This window comes from Acinonyx jubatus, chromosome E3 (genome assembly GCF_027475565.1).
Source record: "Acinonyx jubatus isolate Ajub_Pintada_27869175 chromosome E3, VMU_Ajub_asm_v1.0, whole genome shotgun sequence".
NCBI classification, from domain to species: domain Eukaryota; kingdom Metazoa; phylum Chordata; class Mammalia; order Carnivora; family Felidae; genus Acinonyx; species Acinonyx jubatus.
In genome coordinates, this window is record NC_069398.1 from 14,729,002 (window position 1) to 14,742,080 (window position 13,079).

Sequence of the window (13,079 nt, forward strand, 5' to 3'; positions counted from 1 at the left end):
TGTATATTCAGTTACCTGCGTGTTTAGGAAATGGTATCTCCACCACTCTGTATTCCCTGGCATATGCCATTCAGCATGAGGCAAAGCTGTCTTGCAATACAATAACACCCACCTGTTAAAATAGTTCCAAAAATCATGGGTAACTGTTGAAGTGTCTTCCACATCTCAGCCATTGCAAAATTCTGCTTCACCTGTGGAAGCTGGTTTTGGCATGCCGCGGTCAATACAGATGTGTATTTACAACAAATCGTTTTGACCCTTTGCAAATTACAGGACCGCAGGACCAATTAGCGGTTTATCAGCTGAAAATGCCTTAAAATATATACTACCATGTAAGTCCTGGTTTTTCAAAATAGTACTTTTCACCAGAGATGAATCCGGCTTGTGATCAAAATGCTCTAAGTGTTTAGAGAAAAATAAAAAGATCAAATCAACAGGCAATGATGTTAATCTCAGTCAAAGGTCTGCTGCACAGCATAATAATTGCTCTTCTCTGCTTTTTCGCTCTGTGGTGAGTGATGGCTCAGCTCCCGTGTGCTGGGGGGATGGCAGGGGTTAGGTTCCAAGAGATCATAAGGTCTGAACCAAGGAAAATTCATGCTGGGCCACCTCCAAAGATGATTTTCCAGTCACAGTCCCTGGGGCTGAGCTGCGAGGCCATCCCTTTAGCCTAGGTAATGGAGAGTCCCAGCCCAGCGCTATGGACTTTCTCCAAATTGTCCAAAAGCTGGAAGATGCACTGGAGCAGGAAGGAGGGTGAAAGTGTAGTGTGATCAAGGTGGGCTTCCCTGAGAAGGTGACATTTAACCCCAGGTATAAAGGAGATGAGGAGCCAAGCCAGGCAGCTACTGGGAGAAAGATCATTCCAGACAGGGGGAAAAAAACAGCAAGTGCAAAGGCCCAGTGGTGGGATGTGACTGGGGTGCTCAAGGAGCAAGGGAGCCACTGTGGCTGAAGAGGATGAGCTCAGAGGAGCAAGTACATCAGTCGAGGGAGCTAGATACCAGATTGTATAAGGCCTTGAAAGATCTTGTAAGAACTTTGACTTTGACTCTGGCTGAACTGGAAGGCTTTGGAGGTTTTAAGCCCACAGCTGACATGTTCTTCAGTTTGCCATGGTCTGAGTTTCCTCCTCAATGGAGTTCTTTGCTGCTTGATAAAAGGAGTGCTTTGTCCTGTGACCTCCCTGGCTTCCTGCGGGCACGAACTTCGACCCTAGTCTTCTAAGTTTTTGCCTCACCTTGCCCTGGTGCTTCTAGAAAACTGGTCACAGTGGAATAGCACCTCTTCACCCTCATCTTACCTCTTCCCCTGAAAGCAAGCTCTTGCCCCTTACTGTTTTCAGTATTGTATCTCTTATTGTGGGGAAATGGGGTGGATGATAGTGACACGGAAGTTTCTAACGTTGAGCGAATCTTGCAAAATTCTTAGACTCACCCCTCCCAGTGGGCAGCCCCTCCTAACTCAGATCCTCGCCCTTCTCCAGCCCAGGCTAACGCCTCCTCCCGGGCTGGTCCCTCTTCTCAGCCTGGAGATCCCATGGGAGGTGGGAAGTGAGTGGTTTGCAGCCGGGGCAGACCCATCCTGGATCCCCTGCTCTCCAAGTCCTTAGCGAGCACTTACTGTGTTCTAGGTGCTGAGGACTCAGCAGAGAGTAAAGGAGCCAAGTTCTCATCTTTGGTAAGTCCGGAAATGCATAGGAAAGGTGCTGAGAGAGTGTATCCAGGTGAACAGACCAGGATGTCTCTCGGACCAGATGACTCTCAGAACATGGAGCAAGGGTCCTGCATTAGTCACGGGGAGAAGGGGCTTGCCACAGAACGTTCTCTTCGGGCTTGTATGTCTCCAAGGAGCCTGACCTACAGTAAGGGCTCAAAACACATTTGCCAAATGCGCTCACTGAAAGGCTGTGTAGGTCACACAGAGGAGAACTGGCTTCTCCTAAGTGCTGGGGGCTGGAGTAGAAATGAATTCAGAGTTCCTGGTTTCTTATCCTTAAGCAGAGGGGAAAGAAAGCAGGACAATAGCCTACTTCTAGAAAAATCCATGGAGACAAATTGAGTGACTACACACATTGGTTAAAATTTTAAACTGTCTTTAAAAAAAAAACCTGGATATTTGATGTTGTCACGTTTTTTGAGTGGCATATTTTTCTTACTGTATTTTCTTAAAACACTGGTAACATACAAGTAACACAAAACGCATTCTCAATATAAACTGTTAAAACAAAACAGGCCAGGCAAGCTTTCCTCTGTGCTGGATCCACATCACTGGAATCTCATCCCCTTGCCCCGAAAGGACTATTACTTCCAGTTTGGTGAATTTGTAATAAATATCATTTCCCTGTCTTTGTGCTGTACTGTGTGAAAGAGATGGGAAAGGGTGTGTTTTTCTCCTCCGGTTCAAATTCTTCACAATTTACTCAAAAAGCTTTTAAAAATTATCTTATAATTTATGAAGGCATTTAATCATGCGCATTATGTTTAAAATTAGATCATGTAGAGGCGCCTGGGTGGTTCAGTCAGTTAAGCATCCGACTCTTGATTTCAGCTCAGGTTTTGATCTCAGGGTCATGAGTTTGGGCCCCGCGTTGGGCTGCTCGCTAGGCATGGAGCCTACTTAAAAAATTAAATCATCCAGAAGGGCTTTTAATGACAAGCATCTGCCTCAGGGGTGCTTACTCCCCCTACCCCAAGTTCTCTTCCTCAGAGCAAGATTTTTGTTTCCTCTTTAACCATTTCTGATTTGGTTCTCCCAGTGGTTACATCTGTATGTCTAAATAACATGTTTATCCTCTATTTCTTGATTTACAATCTACCGACTTCCTGCCATAATAGAGGAGGATTAGCTAAATCACTCCACCCTCTGTATTGATTACCTTTCCAATTTCTAAAGATAACATAAATATTTATTTCTTTCCCCATCCACCTTGGATAGAAGGTCTCAGCTTCCCCTTTCTGGAATGACGGTGTCCACATTGTCCCTTCCACTCACCCATATCTGTTAGTTGTATTTTTACTTTTACATTGTCAAGAATTCATCCTGTTTGCATTTTGTTCTGTATCTATGCCAGTGCCTCCCATGCTGGGGCTACAGGTCGATTCTGAAGTTTGAAAGCCAATGAAATTATTATGATTAGGTGGACAATGTTCAGTGCAAATCTAAGTTGTTTTCTAGGATTTCATTTTCCTTTTTGTGGTTTCAATGTCACAGTCTCATAGCCATTCAAAAAAAAAAAAAAAAAAGAAGGTCCAAATGGAATCTTTTTTTTCTAACACTTAACCAGTTGTTCAAAATCATGCCATATATTTATCTGCATTGCACTGTGCTTTTTGGTACAGTTTTCATTTTTCTTAGAGTTTCTGAGTGACTCAAAGGGTTTCTTAACAGGTTATTTCAGAGCAAAATTGTGCTTTTTAAATATAAGTCCTGTGGTGGAGGAAAGAACCTTCTGGAAAAGCCATTACCTACGCCCCTCCTTTTTTTCTGCTTTCCTAGTATAGTGTAGTAGTTAAGAGCTCACCTCTACAGTCAGGTTGCTTGGGCTCACATCCCTAGGTCACGACAGTATACCAATGCACAGTATAACAGTGCACGACAGTATACCAATGTTACTTAACCTTTCTGTGTCTCTTTCCTCATCTGTAAAATGGAGGTTCTTACTGTACTACCCAGAGGTTGCTATGGGTATTTGATGAGCGAATATCTGTACAACACATAGAACAGTGTCTGGCACTGGGCAATGTCTGCCCATGTTCGTAGTTCTGTCCACAGCAAGGAACTCTCCAGGCCGTGGTTACCTCTATTCTGCTAGTCCCCTCACCCTCACAAATCTTCGCATCTTTGCTTTCTAGGAGCAAAGCCAGTGATACAGCTGACGGAGATCCTACCAAGGAATCAGATTCATGGTCTCTAGTGACACATCTTTAATTTTTTTTAATGTTGTATTAATTTTTGAGAGAGAGAGAGAGAGAGAGAGGCAGAATATGAGCAGGGGAGGGGCAGAGAGAGAGGGAGACACAGAATTCGAAGAAGGCTCCAGGCTCTGAGCTGTCAGCACAGAACCCAACTAGTGATCTTAAGCCAGGTTCTTTTCATACTGGTTGATGAGGTGGTCAAAATTTTAAGAAATGTGTATTTTAGAATGTCCCCCAGATAAGCCACACTGAGGAACCATTAGTTCCATTAGAACCTTGATAAATAACAATAGCAGGTGCATACTGAGTGTTTACATGCATTATCTCACTTAGTTCTCTCAAGGGCCCCATGGGGTATTATTATACCCATTTTACTGATGAACAGGGGAACTCAGCATAGTAACTTCCAAAGTCTCACAGCTAGTGAGTGGTAGAGGTGGGATTCAACCCTGAGTCTTTCAAATCTGACAACTGAGATCCGTAACACTGTTGTGATAGTTCAGTGTTCTCAGAGCATGTGTTATTAACTCCAGCGGCTAAGGAAGGCTTCCCAAGACCATTTCATGGCCGCGAGTCTGCAAGGTCAAGACTATCTCAGAGCAATAATTAGATGTGATCCGCCTTTTTCATTGTGTTGACATTTGCACCAATGATGCCAAAGCCAACAGTGGGTGACACTACTGGAACCTGAGCTCGAATAAAGGCAGTAGCACCCATCCACACTAGCTGTCACTGTGTTTATCACCATCGCTAACTCACAGTGCAAGAAAACACTAGTGTCCCTTCAAAGTGTCCTTATTAAATTTTATGAAATCTCAAGCCTTACATGTAACAGCATGGGAAGCACACAAAAGCTCTTCATTGGCAAGCCAGGCTACACTGCTGGTCTCCAGCAAAGGCATTTGTGCAACTGAGTTGTGTGCTGAGTTAGCTGCTTTTTTTTCCCATGAAACACCACATTCACTTGAAAGAATGACTGACAGGCAAATGATGGTTATTTGGTCTTGGATATTTGGCAGACATTTTCTTGAAAATGAGCTAAGTGATCCTGTCACTTCGAGGAAAGCCACTGATGGCATTTGTTGCCAAGAGTAAAATTCAAGATTTCAAATGAAAATTACAATTTTGCTTGTACCTGCCCCTGTGAGTGAATGTGATTTTTTTTTATATTGTGTCAAGAAATGTGCCAAATTTGGAAGACCCGTGTAACTCAGTGAACCGATATTTCTCAAAGGACCAATGCATCATGTTAAAAATTATTTCTGGGGGTGCCCAGCTGGCTCACTTGGTAGGACACATGACTCTTGATCTCTCAGGGTCATGAGTTCAAGCCCCATATTGGGCATGGAGCCTACTTAAAAAATTATCCCTGGGTAAAAGATTTGGTCAAAATACAGGATTAGAACAAAGATTTTAGTGGGTAAGAACATGAAAAGTTAATTAATATGGTTTCAGATTCCACATAGTCACCAGCCTTTAAGAAATCAGTTCTTGTTGAGTTTTGGTATCGTATCAAAGAAGAATATCCACAATCATGTCTGAAGGCTATTCAGATACTCGTGTGTTTCCCAACCACATATTTGTGTGAGGCTGCGTTTTCTTCCTGTGCTTCGACCAAAACATTTGGCAGCAGGTCAAATACAGAAGTAGATACGAGAACCTGTCTTCTATTAAGCCAGACATTAAAGAGATTTGCAAAAATGTAAAACAAACAGCACTCCTCTACTTTTTGGGGGGAGGGAGGGTGGTAAATATCGCTATTTTCCATAGAAATATGTTGTTTGTATTAACATGCAGTCGAGTTTAATATTTGCAAAACGAATTTTAAAATAAATATTTCTAAATTCTCTGAGTTTTATTTTCCAAAACAGGAAGTACTGGTAAATATAACCCACGTTAACAGCAGCTCAGTAATTTGCACAAATAGAAAGGGGTCCTGAGACCAAAAACGTGGAGAATGGCTGTTACAGCTGTTATTTTAATTTTGTTGACAAACTTCCAGTGGCTGAGGAGAGAACCTGAAGGAACCATTTTCGTACTTCCTTCAGAAGATTTCCTTCTAGTTGTGCCTTATCTTCCCCACTGGGAGATGAAACAGTCCCCTTGGCGCGTTCCAGTCTCTCTGCTCTGAGTTCTCTTTGGCTGCAGCTAAGCTCCACCATTGTTGCACCACCACTGGGATGTAAGAGGCAACGTGAGGTTCCAGCAAGCACTGAAAGCAGTGTCTTTGATTAAAATGCAACCCTGCTGGTAGAACGCCCGACAGGGCCTGGAGGATTCATTGCGCCTTGTGTCTTTGTTCAGGAACACCAACAAAGCTCAGCCACGACTCCACAGAGAGCTGGAGGCTCGGGATCTGTTGAGAGACACCTTACATGTGAGACAAAGCAAAGCACAGGAAAACAGAGCTGAGTCCTCAGGTTTTTAGCGGATGGGGGTTAAATGTATAAACTGTCTACCTTCTACCTATAATTAAAGGACCCTGTGCGTGAAGATGGAGAGTTTAGGGGAGGGAGGGTGCTGCCAGGCCTCCAGAGAACAGACATTGCTCCTGGCCCGTCCCAGTGCTGGGCCCTGGGAAGCAAAGTGAAATGCAGAATCAAAGGGTATTGAGGATGCTTCCAGGAATGTATGTTCCTGCTGGTTTGCTGTTTGGCCAGCCCTGCATCCATCCCCCCCCCCCCCCGCCTTCTGATAACAGTATTCTAATCTACTTTGGGGGCTGCCCCATCGCTCTATCATTCTGTCCTCTCTGTCCATGTGGCACCAACCCCGGCCTGGCTTTCAGGATGAGCATGTGACCCAGGAATAATCTTGAAGATTATCATAAGGTATCAAGAGTTTATGCCAAGGCAGTGGTTCTCAACAGGGGGTGGTTTTGCCCCTTGGGGACATTAGTAATGTCCGGTGACATTTTTGGTTGTCACGACTTAGGTAGGGGTGTAGGCAAGCACTGGCAGGTGCTGGGGGAGGCCAGGGATGATTTCTAAGCATCTTGCAATGCACAAGACAGTTCTCACAGCAAAGAGCTTTTCAGTCCCCAGTGTCAACAGTGGCAACTGGGGTTGAGACACCTGACTGAAAGAAAGATAATGAGAAGCCATTGAAAGGTTTGGAGCAGAGGAGTGATGTGGTCTGAAGTGACATTTTTTTTTTTTTTTTAAGTATAGTCAGGTGCTATGTGGAAACAGATTTTAGAGATTTAAAAGGAAAGCAGAGAGATTAAGCCATGGGGCTATTACAACAACCCCAGTAAGAGAAGACTTTAGAAGCTTGATCTGGAAATGCATACTTAGAAATTGTCAGTGGCAAAATGTGAAAATACATTTGTGAAAAAAATTTCACATTTTGGGTGTGAAAAATAAGAGAACGGAACCAAAGACAAAGCCTTTCAAGCGACCATGTATAGAAGTGAAATAATAATGACAATATCTAACACTGCTTGAGAATTTATGTGCCAGCTACTATGCTAAGTAATTTATGTGATCACATTTGACCCTTTTAACAATGCTTATCGTCCTCATTTTACAAATAAGACAACATAGGAATGGAGAGGTTAAGTAAGTGGCCCAAAGTCACATTCCTAGTTATTATCTGAGACAGAGTTTGAACTCACAACAACACGATTCCGTGGTTTTTCCTTTTAACCACCAAGCTGCTTCCTCCCTGGGCTGAGAAGAATCTTCCAAAATAAAAATTACAGGGGCGCCTGGGTGGCTCCGTCATCTCAGATCATGATGTTGCAGTTCGTGGGTTCGAGCCCCACATCGGGCTCTGTGCTGACAACTCAGAGCCCAGAGCCCAGATCAGATTCTGTGTCTCCCTTCCTCTCTCTCTCCTTATCCCCCGTTTGTGCTCTGTCTCTCAAAAATAAATAAACATTTATTTTTTTTAATTTTTTTTAATGTTTATTTATTTTTGGGAGACAGAGAGAGAGTGTGAGCGGGGGAGGGGCAGAGAGAGAGAGAAAGACACAGAATCTGAAGAGGCTCCAGGCTCTGAGCTGTCAGCACAAAGCCCGATACGGGGCTCGAACTCACAAGCTGTGAGATCATGACCTGAGCCGAAGTCAGGCGCCCAACCGACTGAGCCACCCAGGCATCCGAAAATAAATAAACATTTAAAAAGAACTAAGAAAAATTACAATTCTCTTAAGAGCTGAAGGATGAAGGGGAGTTACAGAGATGAAGGAATAAGGTGGTTGTTCCAGACAGAAGGAACAGCAGGCACAGAGGTCTCAGGGCTAGAGAGAGTATGGACTAATAGGGAAGCCTAAGCATTCAGTAGTGGCTAGAGGCAGGTGTAAATTCACAGGTGGGGTGAGTCCCGAGAATAGCAGGAGCCATTCAGATCTGTGGAATGTATGTTAAGTTTATCCGGGGAGCAAAAGGAGCCCTTTGGAACATTTACAATGTAAGTTTAAAAATCTGATATGATAAGGTTTTCATTTTTGAGGCTCATTCTGGCTGCAGTGTGGACAATCAATGGGAAGAAGAATATCTGAAGGCCAGTTCAAAGTCCTTCGTGCAGGGGCGCCTGAGATAGCTCAGTTGATTAAGAGTCTGACTCTTGATTTCAGCTCAGGTCATGATCTCACAGTTCATGGGGTCAAGCCCCACATCGGACTCTGCATTGATACTGTGGAGTCTGCTCAGTTTTCTTGCTCTCCCTCTCTCTCTCTGCCCCTCCCCACCCCTCAAAACAAATAAAAATTAAAAAAAAAAGTCCTTCATGCAATAATCCAGGTTCAGTGATGGATTTCCCCATTGGGGAAGTGGCAGTGGTGACAGAGACATTGGCTATCGCTTTGGGAGATGCTTAAAAGCTGGAATCAACAGAATTCCCTGTTGAACATCAAGGACAAGGGAAAACAAGGTCAGGGGACTCCTATGTTTCTAGCTTTAACCTCTGCATGGATGGCGAGGCCTTCTATTGATGGAAAGTTTGTAGGGGAGCTGGTAATTAGGTTTTGAACATGATGAATTTACAGCTTCCCATCTAACGTTCGAGTGGGGGTGTTAAGAGGGCCACTGGATGCACTAATGCTGAACTCAGAAGGGATGTTTTATCTAATTTCTTCCCCATATTCATCCTGTATTTTTTGATCAGGAAACACTCAAACACGGACATTCCAACCCCTGCTAATTCTATCACAGACAGCCAGCGAAAGGTTATTAGATGAGGTGCCATGTGACAGAGTAACTGATGTTAAAAGTCTGAATGCAACCCCAGGAGGTCATTGCCAGTCTAATTGGGCACAGATAGAGTTTACTGGGTCATGGAAAGCAAGTCGTGTGTAACCATTGTTTCAGCCCTTTATCCTTTCATTTCTGATTTATCATCCGGTTTTGGGTGAACATTAAAGAATCTATTCATAAATGGTGACCTTTTGAAATTTGAAATGATGGTCTCAGCTAATTTCCATTCCAGCCCTGGGGCTGCTGCTTGAAGGTCATGAGCTTGAAGCTCCGAACTTGTCCCTAGTCTGTGCTCTCAACCAGTATTTGGAAAAGGGCAGTGTTGTCTTCATCCTTAAAAGTGCCCATCATTTGGATGAAGGATCGTCATTCATAATTCTGTGACCACACACTGAGGATGAAAAATGTACTAAGTGCCGAGTTTGTGTTAACAGCAAGACCCAACTGTTCTGGCGAATTTGGGAACATATTGTCTGAGCTCATAATAGGATAATAATACTGTTGTATCGTATAGAATTCATTCAATTGTAAGTGACAGAAAACCCAATTCTAATGGACTTAAGAAAAAAGAGACAGACAGACAGACAGACATTCAGAGGGATCTCTGTTGGCTCACATAAGTGGATGGTAAAGGGATGGCTTCACACAGGGATCAAACTCACAAGTACAGAATTACTCTTACCATTCTCTTCTCTCTTCCTCTCTGTTGACTTCGGTTCATAGTAGCACAGGAGTGGGGCTTTGTAAACTGAACCCGCATGTCCCGAGGGCAAGGAGAGACCCAAGAAAGAGGCAGACCACTACAGATAGGAAGGTGGTAGTTTTAATAGGCAAGGGAACTTATATACAAGGCTTGTCTTGAGCCGGCCGCAAGACAAATTATTCTCTTCATTGCCCGCCAGAATCGTAAAAGTTTACTTAGAGGCCTTATAACTGGGTTCAGTCACATTTTCAGTCCAGAAGGTCTCAACACCACCTTACTCTCTCAAGCTTATGTCCTTGAAAATGGCTTCCACTGTGGGGACAGTGAGCAGAGCATACATTCCAAAGGTGGGGGTGGGGGTGGGGATGGGGGTGTGAGGAGCCTCCAATTGCCTGGGTCCAATTCATAAGTCAACTGGCAGCCACATCCTCTCAATGACCTCCTCCAACAATGAGAGACTCACGGATACAATATGTATGAGAGCAGCTCTCAGGGTTAGATTCTTCTATGCTTGAATCCAGCATTAGTGTAGGAGTGTCTTTTGCAGCAGGTACAAGCCTCATTTCATTTCATAGGCTCTGATTAGGTCACATGTCCATTACTGACCCAATCACTGTAGACCAGAGGTCCCACGGGGCTGATTGGCTCAGGCCCAGTCTTTTAACCTTGGAGTAGGAGAGGCATAGATCCCCAGAGATAATTATGATGATAAACAACAAACATTATTGATTAGCTAGTACATGTTGGGCACTGTTCTAAGTGGTATGCTTCCTGTAACAACACTTTGAGTTATCCACTGTTGTTATCACCCTTCTAATGATGAGGAAAGCCAAAATACAGTGAGGTTAACTAAACTGCCCAAGGACCCACAGCTGGTAAATGACAAAACCAACGTACAAACAGCCTTTCCAGAGACCCACAGATGGGAAGTGATGGAGCCCCAGTGCAAATTAAGGCAGCCTCTAAGCACAGCCTGGGCTTTTAACCCTAAATAAGGATCAGGTCACCAGATGTCTACCTTCACTCAATGCTTTACGACTACAGAGCTTTCATCCATGACTTCATTTTTCCTCCCAACTTTAGTAACGACACAAGACTTGGGAGCATTATCCTCATTTTCTGGTGAGAAAATTGAGGTTCAGGCTGAGTGGTTTGCCCCAAGTCAAACATCAAGTAAACAGAGGAACAAGAACTGAAACCCCACACCCATCCTTTCTGACCCTGCAATAATGGAGCCTAAGAGCTTAATAAATGTTTGGGAAACCACAAAGGCCTGGAAACTCGTGTTGGGCTCATAGCAAGCTAATCCTGAAGGCTTTATACCCCTCTCCCGCCTCCATGCTACTTTCCTCCTGCGTTTGTTGTAAGCAGTAGGAAAATACCAAGTACTTGGACACAAAGTTGCCCTAGATATTTAAACTGCAAATTACACTATTTATGAATTACGAAATAGTTCATCCACATGGAGTTGAATTATGACCTTTATCTTTTATTAAATGCACGCATACACACACACATACTAGAACTGTATCTGTTTCTGGATTTTCTATTCTTTTCTTTTAATCTATATTTTTATTTCTGAGGCTCTATCACTCTGTTGTTTGAACTAATATAGCTTCATGAGACCCTTAATACCAGAAGGTCATGTTCTCCCTTACCATGCTTCTTTATCAACATCTTCTTAGTTCTAACGTTTTGATTTTCCCTGTGAATTTTCTGACCATTCTATCAAGTTGCCAGGAAAACTGGGATATTAATAAAAATTTAATTAATAGACTTATTTGGGCACAATTGACCTCTTTCAAACATCAAGTCTTCCTCCATTTAAAAACATAATATGTATCCCATTTATTAATGTTTTCTTTTATGTATTTTAGAGAAGTTCCATTTTCCTCATTCAAGCCTGTATGTTGATTGGGCACATTGTTTGTAGGTAGGTTTTATATTTTTGGTTACTAACGTTAATGGGTGGTGTTCTCCAAGATATTTTCTAAGTGGTTAGTATTACTAATATGAAGAAGCTAGTGATCAGTAATTATCTATTTGTAAGTTGCTTGAACTTGGTTAGCGGTGCTATCTGCAATGTAATTAATTTAATTTGGTTTTTCAGGTAAACAATCATATCATCTGCAAATAGTAGATAGAACTTTTTCTCCCCCTGCTGTTTTTCCTTTGAGGCTTAGAGAATAGTCAAGGCTTAGTTAGAGGCTTAGTTAAGTAGTGGTGATGCTCAAAGGTCACCTTGCCCTGCTCCTAACTGTAATTGTAATGCTTTGCAGACTGTGTTTCTCAAAGTGTGGTTGCAGATTTGGATATAAATCATAGAATTTGTACAAAGCTGGTAATCTGCCTTTTAGCAGACTCCTAGGGGTGATTCCTGCTCCCCCTAAAGTGAACAGCTAGCTGCTCCAGGGTTTCACCGAGAAGCCTGGCATCTGCTATTGGCGTAAAGTGTTTTCTTTATCATGCTCTGGAGTTTCTGTCACTATGTAGCTAAGTAAGAATTTTAATTGGGCATGAAGGTTTCCATTTTTGGGTATCTATTGACATGGCTAGCTTTCTCTCCTTTGGCTGGCTAATAGGCGAAGTTAGTGCCTTTCATATTAGCCAACTATCTTTCATTCCTGTGATAAATCTGTTTGAGACATACTTAATTTTTCATAATGCTGAAATAGATTTGCTAATATGTATATAGGGTTTTTCTCTGTATTTGTCAATGAAATTTGCCTTTTTGTGTGCTCCTGGTGTCAAGTTTTGGAATCAGAGTGGTAGTAGCTTGATAAAATGATTTTCTATGCTGTGACGTAGATTCTGCAGCATGGAAATTTTCATGTAAAACCTTCTGGGCCTGGGGCTTTTTTGAAAGTAGTTCTTTGATAACTTCTCTCATGTCTTGTCTATATTGGGCCTTTTTCTGGAGTCATTTTGTTGTCTAGAAAATCATTTGCTTCATAGAAACGTATAAATGTTTTAGTACAGAGTTGAACAGTGTGATTGCTTACAGTTTATTTTCTTTCAAATCTGTCTTATTTCCCCCTCTATTTTCTCATTTATCTCCAACTGCATTAATAGTTGGCGTTGTTTCTCCCAAGACCGTGCCATTAAGTTGTCTTTCAGTCTTTGGTTTTAGGCTTATGAGTCTTTATCTCTTTCTGGTATGTTATGTATTTTTTAAGAAGCTGGGAAAAGCTGTTGGAAGGTAGCTAGCCAAATGCCATTTTGAGCAACACGTTTTTGCCCTTGGGACTTTTTAACCCAGAT

General features: G+C 42.7%; 1 protein-coding gene across 2 annotated transcripts in view; it reads left to right on the top strand.

Moving 5' to 3' along the window:
- The window catches only part of CACNG3 (calcium voltage-gated channel auxiliary subunit gamma 3), an 86,714-nt gene that overhangs the window by 17,193 nt on the left and 56,442 nt on the right, over positions 1–13,079 (top strand). The gene's annotated exons all lie outside the window — the stretch shown is intronic.